The sequence below is a fragment of the Phytophthora infestans genome, genomic scaffold (assembly GCF_000142945.1).
Source record: "Phytophthora infestans T30-4 supercont1.61 genomic scaffold, whole genome shotgun sequence".
NCBI lineage: Eukaryota > Oomycota > Peronosporomycetes > Peronosporales > Peronosporaceae > Phytophthora > Phytophthora infestans.
In genome coordinates, this window is record NW_003303698.1 from 613,603 (window position 1) to 621,857 (window position 8,255).

Genomic DNA, 8,255 nt, shown 5'->3' on the forward strand with positions numbered 1-8,255 from the left:
CCTACTTTGCAATCGGATGCGCGTTGATGTAGCACGCTCACGAAGACCATGGTCGTGTGGTTTACTGCCAGTCGCGTCGGCGGAACCCAGCTAAGCGTACTACCCGAAACATGACAAGGAGCTCATTGCTATGAAGTATGCACTCGCGAAGCTCCGAGTGTATTTACTTGGGCGTTGACCGCACCGTCGGAGTGGGGGCAGTTCATTTCTATGGACTTGTTGTCGGCCTTCCGCCGGACAACAAGCGGAGGACTGACGTTGTGGCCTTTGTTGGCCGATTCACCAAGATGGTTCTTCTTGCTGCCGTGCCGGCTGCCGTCACCGCTGTTTGCTGGCATGGTGTTCCGACACCATCGCATGCTGCTCGACATTGTGTCGAACCGTGATTCACGCTTTACTGCGCGGCTCTGGCAAGAAGCGCTTACTCTGCTTGGAACACATCTGTAGATGTCGACTGCGGATCCCTTCGCAGACGGACGGACAGACCGAGCGCGTGAATCGCGTTCTTGATGACGTACTGAAGAGCTACGCACACTCGTCCCCGCCGTGGAGCGACTGCTTGCCGATGGTAGAGCTTGCCATCAACCACCCGGTGAATGCCATGACAGGACATACACCGTTTTACGTGAATGCCATGCGGCATACACGCCTTCCGAGCTTTCTCGGAAGGGTTAGCTCTTCCTTAAGTGAGGAGGAGCGACGGTTGCGTCGAAACAACCGCAGCAGAACACCGACGTGGTATTGGCGGTGACGACGCGAAGCCAGGCGACTCATTCCGGGAACGAGACGAAGGCAAAGAACACCGTGCCTGTACGGGCTGCGATTCGTCATGATAATCCCGATGCCTTAGATGCCTAGGCCCAGAAGCGGCATTGTAAGTGAAGGTGACGTATAAAACCGATCGGTCACGACCAAACGCTTTTTGTCCGTCCCATCGCCTCCAAACACCTCAATTAGATTTCAAACAACCGCAGCTGGTCCGGACTTCGCGTCCGTTGCAGCAGCACTTGCCCCAGTCTGCGTTTTACCGCAATACAATTCAAACCTGTAAGATACAAAACGCCACTTCTAGTAGCTTGTAGGTACAGGATAATATAACTTAGGGCCACAAAGAAGGGCACGCCGGCAGGCACGCCCAATACTCACCGAATACAGTACGCCGTCAAAGAGCAACACAATATGAATTGCTTGGTGTCATTGACCTGTACATACATAGTGACCAACCTGACAATGAAGCATCTATTTCGAAGAAAGGCGTGGGCCTATTTTAGATTATGAATGCAGCTCTTCATAATCACTGTCCTTTTCTTCTGCACTGAATGCGTTATCTCTCTCTCTCCCCAATTCACCAGCAAAAGCATCTCTCAAGTTGCGGCGCGGTGATGGAGTGTATTCCGAGCCCGCAAATGGACTTCCATATCGCAGTGTAAGCGGTACTGATCCACCTTCAATCACTGCAGTGCTGCTGCCTAATCGGAAATTCAACAAACGCTTAGATACAGGCTAGTAAATTCGATCATCTTTTAAGGGTGCAGGACATACCAAATGTCCTGCAGAATTCCATGGCTGCGTATCGCCTACTGGCGCTTCTACTTCTTCTTTGACAACTAAATATACATTGGTGGAGGCTTGTTGCTCAATAGAGGCATCAGTACTGGTAGATACAGTATATCAATAAGATAAACCGGCGGCTTAAAGTGGATAGTACAGGATATAAGTATCATTACCGTCACATCTGCTGCTTTGGGTCGTGCCAACAATCGCTGGGGTCTAAGATGCCTTCCTGGCTACCTCTATGATAATATCAACTGTTAGGTTTGCCGCTATCTCGTCCAGGCAGGCTACAACTTTGCTAAAGAGGGCCAGTAACTCGACAGTACTGGCGAAGCTGTAACCTGAGTTACTGGATACTATAGTAACAGTAGAATCAGATTTGACAAAACTGCTGGCTACTATATTAGTTTTCAAAGTATTATAGTACTATCTATTACTGGCAAAGCAATATACCGCGTCTCCCCTGTCCTAAGCGAACTGCAATGTATTTAGGTCGCGGTAGAATTATTTTCATTACGGAAAATTAGCTTATAAAACTTAGGAATTAATAAATTTTGAGCCAGTCAAAAAAAATGGACAAGGCGGGAATTGAATCCGCGTCCATCCGCATAAAAACGCGGTGCTTTTGCCACTTGAGCTACGTGTCCAAGCACACTTGGGTACCTTCGCATTTAAATCAAGTACTATTTATTTGTTTCTTAAAAGGGAAAGTCATCATCAGGACTACTGGCATATTCATCGTCGCTCCCAACTGATTTACCAGCAGCACCAAGCTCATCCAGCTGATCCAGGAGCTCTGTTATTTCATCGATCACCGGTGACTCGATCGCATTCTCATCGTCGCGTGTATCCCTAAAGAGACCCACCTTTGAAAAGCCGCTGACAATTGTAGCTGAGCTAAGTTCTCCCCAGCTTTCATTTATCCATGATGTAATATCAACTCGTTTGGGAGCCACCAGCTCGAAAGCTGAAGTTGGTGCTTGTTCCTGTATGCGATATATCTTCTCGCTGGCAACTTCTTGAATCCCCGTCCTAGCAATCGTAGCCTCTCGTTCTCCCAGCTTACGCAGCTCCTCAGCTCGATATTTTTCCAGTGGGACCAATCTGACATCGCAAGCTGTCCAGCCAGCGACCTCTCAGACGGTTTTTAAATGGCTGGTTCCATGCCACGTCGGAAGGCTGACATACGTATGTATACCGCGGTGGGACCTTCATCAGCACCACATTTATTGACGCTGCATAGTCGATTACCTCTTGAGTCCAGTGCCCAGAGAAGTCGTCCCAAAGCAGTACAACCTTTTCGTTCGTATTTACTCGAAATGCGAAGTGGAACTGAAGGAATACTAGTGAAATGTGGGCATTCCACCATGCTGTCGGGTTGCCATAAATACGGCAGCCATGGAGAGCTTAAAGAACAAACATCTCCTTCCATAAACGTACACCAAACTCATGCCGAAGGGAGTCGTTTTCTTGCTGAATGTGTTTGTGGCGTGAGACGCCACTCTTAAAAATGACGAACGGCGCATGTTTTTTTACATTCCAGTGGCCGAGAAGCATTACGGTGGCTCTTTCTTTCTCTTTGCCGCTACACTTGACCCACACCGTCTTTGCCCCTTTGGTTGAGACTGTCTTGCAAGGTAGATATTCGAAGAACACAGCTAGAGTACTCATACAGTGTCAATGCAATCGTGTGATGTATATATAGATACCGTAATGACCTTACCTGTTTGATCAGCGTTGTACACGTTGGTGATCCCGTGTTCAACAATTGCAGCCCGCATGTCCCCGCAGAACTTTGCTTTGGCAGCGTCCGCGTCCTCTGGTGTCGTCTGACCCTGGCGCGTCCGAGCCCGGATCGATAGCTTGTGTCTCCTCATAAATCGGCGGCGCCCAGAATAGGATGCCTTGAATATATCGGGCGATAGACCTTCGTCAGCGGCCACTTCGAGGGCTTTGAAGCGTAGCATTTGGGTGGAAACAGGGCACCCCTCCTTGCGTATAGAATTAACCCACAACACAATAGCGCATTCAGCTTCGCTTGACATAATTGTAGCTTCTCCACTAAAGCGGAGATTCTTTAGGTGGCCTTTGCTGTCGTCGCAGACAGATTGAAAACGTCCTCCTACTTCTTCCACTTTGAAATCTGTTTCTGCTTGCGCGTCTTAGCGCTGCCAGGGCAGCCCGGATAGAAGTGAGCGATGGCGTCACCCACATCGTGTCCGCCTGCCAGATACTTCAACAGCTCTAGCTTGTGTGTGTAGTCCACTGCAACCCGTGTGTAGCGCTTTGGCTTTCTTCCGGTTCCTTTGGTACAAGCCCTGCCCATTGCGCGTTTTCAGCAATGGCCGTATTGGAGCCAGCCGGCAGCACAGCCCATAATTAGCTCCACGAGATGGTACTTTATTTTAATCCATCTGTCTAATATTGGAAGCTGTGATTGGCTATAATTACGATTCGCTTAAGACAAAACTTTGCTTAGGCCAGGGGCGATGCGGTACTACCAATCCCTGGCCATCGCCAATCTCCGGTCAAAAAATGTGCCCGGCACAATTTCGCAACCTTTCGTTCATTTGGTAGGCTGCTCCCCGTCCAAATCGGAGGGTTGTTCAGCACTACATGCTGCTTCGGGTTTCGATGTGCCGCGGTGCTGAAGCCCAGGATCCTGACGCCACCGGCCTGGGCTTCTCCACCGAGTCGCAGTAAAAAGTGCTGCCCATCCAAGACATCGAGTCAAGTACCGATGAGTCGCTTCTGTCGCGAGTGGCTACATGCTGTTGCTTTGGCTGCAGCGCTCATAGCCGTGAACACCAGCGCCTTGACACCTTCTTGGCGTCTGAGCGCCTTCTTGCTGAAGAGGCTGAAGATGATGACAAGACGGTTCCTTTCAACTCGTGGAACAATGTTCCCGACACGCTGAACCACTTGCTGACTTTAGTGCTCCGGTGGTTGGGTGACGCATCCGCTCGGGCTGTTTTTGCCCAAGTTCTTCCATCTGCCGCTGATCACCGGTTAACCGGCATCATATCGGGTCCGTTCCTGTCCAACTTGTTGAACGAGGACGTCGTGACATGCTTGGCTCATACGTCTATCCTTTCGCGCTGAGCTTTATCTCGTTCCAGGCCCACCAGGAAATCTACCTGCCAGAGCTACGGCCTCAGATCAAGTCGATCCTGACTCTACTGTCCACCTACTACTACACGGGGTGCTGATCACGAGCGTCTTCATGCCAGAGGCCGGCGCCTTCTTCTACTCCGACTTATAACACAGCCGTCAACTGGGCATCGCGCTCATGTTCGCCTCGATTTCGGTGGTCGTATTGCCGCCCACCTCCATGGCCTTTTGATCGAACTTAATAGTGTCGGACCTCTCATGAACCTGGCACTTGGCACCTGAGCGTCAGTGTGCTTGTGTTTTTCTTCGTCTTGCGGGTCCTCGCGTTCATTTACGGCGCCAAACTGGACGTGTCTCCGGAGAGTTTCATTTTCACAAAGTGCGTTGTGCTAATGAACGCCCGTGCTGGGGGCGCTTCTCGGTCTCTTTCGGCACAGCGTCTAGGGAGTACACTTCACGGTACCACAAGAAGATGAAGCAACGAATTATCGGCAAATAAGACTTGGAGCAGACACGTGACGACCATAATCAAACGCCTTACCAGCTCAACGCCTTCGCTGAAGAGACAGATGCCGACAAGCCACCGTGTTGGACGAAGAGCAAAGCGCTCTTCCTCAAGTGCTTTCTTCGGCTGGTGGTGGTCTACCATTTGTACCTCTTGCTCACTGAACTTGCAGCACGTTGCTACTGCGCAGTGCGCACTATGGACTCCAGGCAGCGCGACGCGTGGCGTCTCAGCATTGGTTTGAAGTCTCTATAGTACTATCCGGGGGCCAACCCCGAAGATTCGACTGCACAATTTGCAAACTAAAACCGCTCCGGGCCTCCCTGCCCGTGAGTGTGGGATAAGTGACCGGAGATAACCTTGATGGGAGCAAGCGATCCCGGGTAGTACGCATATTCCAGCACACTACTCTTTGAAAACCTACTGCTACGTGCGGCGTACTTAGACATTGTCTAACGCGTCACGTTTTCGTGTTCGCAGAACTATGGTTAGGAGTAAGCGAAAGAGGACGCGCGGGGAACTCTAGGAGGCCCTGTGCGAAAAACTCGAAGTAGCCCTGCGCGAGAACGAACGCATTAACGCGACACCCATGCAAGAGGAAAAGGATGCGCGAAAACGACGTCAGACCAAGCACAGCAATAAAAGATGCGACTTGAACAAACAGCTGAAGGCCCTCAGTGTGCATCAAGAAGCTAGGGCGCTTACGGAATTTACGGAAGGTCAAGCTAACTGAATTGAAGAGCGGGAGGAAAAGGCAGAAGAGTCCGAACCTGTGGTACATCAGCGCCGGATTGCGGCTGAAATGAAGGCGTCGTACCAAGCTAAAACGGAGGATACGGCTTTATTTACAGTACCTGTCGTATCTGATCCAGTGGTTCGAGAAGATGTCCCGGTCTCAGCTGCGCAGCGAGCTCGCGACAAAAGAGCTAATAGGACTGTCTCAGGTAGATTGCGAGCGAACACGCGACGCACAGCGAGCTCGAACGAGGAGAATTAATATGACACTATCTCAGCGTGATCGTGGGAGGAAGAAATACGCTGAGCGCAAGGGTGTTCAAAGGGCTAGGCTGCACGAGGAGGAGCTTCAGGAACGACGTGAGTAGGACCGACATCATGTGGCGGCACACAGAGAAGGGCTGACGCAAGAGCAATACCAACACGAACACGATGTAAAATGTGAACAACACGCACTTCGGCGTGAACAGCTGGCGGAGCATCAAAAAGGGAAGCGGAACGTGAACTAGACCGACAACGACAGGCCATTCGAAGAGCAGGGCTGACGGAAGAAGAACGTTAGCAGGAACTCGAGCGTGTGCGCACTAGACGCCAATGCACCCGTCATGACCATGCTCTTATTTCCCATGAAGTCTTCGACGTGTCCATGATAACGGGTGACGACGTGGTAAACGGCCGGCACAAGCTCCTGGTTACAACCGTTTCCCGATCTGCAAGGCTTGGAAGTGGCCAGGCGAGTCTGCAATATCATGCTGTCTGGCAGGCAGGGTAAAGCTGCCTCCACTGCACCCCGCGCAACGGAGCTGCTTCAGCTGTAGGGAGATCCCGAGTTTCGCCGTCAAATCCGTGCCTACAACCAATCCTTTGCGTTTACGTCGATTGGTGTTTCGTATTCAAACCGATCGTTTCAAAACGTATTTCAAGACGAGAGCGTTGCCGGTACACACGGGGTGTACACGTATCGCATACAAGGGGCTATGGGACACTACCGAGGGTCTCTCCTCCCCAACATAGACCGTCGGACAGGCGCACGGGTGGCTCCAAAGCGTTTACGCAGATCTACATTGTGGAGCCAGACATGCAACACCGCGCGAGGCGACGTCTTGGTATATTCGCGGATCTGGATCGTGTTGCACTACTAGACATCGAGAAAATGATGGCAGAGCACAACCCATTAGCGCAACGGTTCCTCCACTTTGGGCAGCAAGGGCGTTAACAGAACACGGAGACTCCAGTAGCCTTGGTGTTCCTTCTGCATGACAACACCTCGCGACCGCGGACTCATAACCGCCCCACTGTGCTGAAGTGGCTGCGACTCTCATTGAGGATGGCAACCTGGCTCAGCCTAGGAATCTACTACTCTTTACACGCGATCAAAGACTGTTACGTTTGTACGAGACTCACGCCGATTACGATTCACTCCAATACCCGCTTCTCCTTCCATATGGAGAGAAGGGCTGGACCTACACAGACGAATTCGCGAATAATGCTGCGTATTGACACAAGAAGGTGATGTCGCTTCGTTAACACGTCGCGTTCCGCCTACACAAAAAGTGGATGATCAGTCCGCTCTCCGCCAAGGCGGGCGTCTATTTTAACAGTGGTGTGTAAATCAGCGTGCAAAATGTGAGCAAGAACAGCTTCGCGGGGGTGGCCGACAATCAGAAAACACTTCGCTCCGATCAATTCAGGGGTGTGCAAGACGCTTTACTCAACGAAGATACTTTTGCTTTGGCGGAAGGAGAAGTGCTGCTGTCGGAATATGACCGGGCCCAGAACAGATTGGTGCACCCGGACCAGGACAGAGCCAGCAGAGGGCGACCAACCCACTTTCTTAATCAGGTTGGCAAGCGTATCATACTACCGGCTTCGCACCTGGGTAGCCCGCGGTCCATGTACAAGTCGTATCAAGATTCGATGGCAATCGTTCGGGAGTATGGACGGCCCGACGTCATCCTGACTGAAACGTGCAACCCTAAGTGGAACGCGATTCTTGAAGCGATACCTTCCGATATCCAGACAGCTCAAGATCGACCAGACATCGTGGCTCGCGTGTGGCAGCAGAAACTGCAAGTGACGCTTGACGATTTAAACCAAGGCGTCCTGGGGCGAGTGCGCGCGCGGATTTAAGTTGTTGAGTTTCAAAAACGAGGGCTCCACCACGCTCACGTATTGATTATTCTGGCTGAAGAAGACAAACCTCGAGCGCGCGATATCGTAGACAAGATAGTATGCGCTGAGATCCCAAATAAGGATATAAACCCTCAGCCGTATGAGATGGTCATGTCATGCATGCTCCGTGGTCCATGTGGGCCTGAAAACCCTTCCTGCGCATGTATGAAGGACGGCA

General features: G+C 51.3%; 1 pseudogene across 1 annotated transcript; it reads right to left on the reverse strand.

Moving 5' to 3' along the window:
- Positions 1 to 2,127: 2,127 nt before the first annotated feature.
- Positions 2,128 to 2,201, reverse strand: PITG_29332 (annotated as a pseudogene). The gene has a single exon. The product of its transcript is annotated as a tRNA-OTHER (tRNA).
- Positions 2,202 to 8,255: the final 6,054 nt, after the last annotated feature.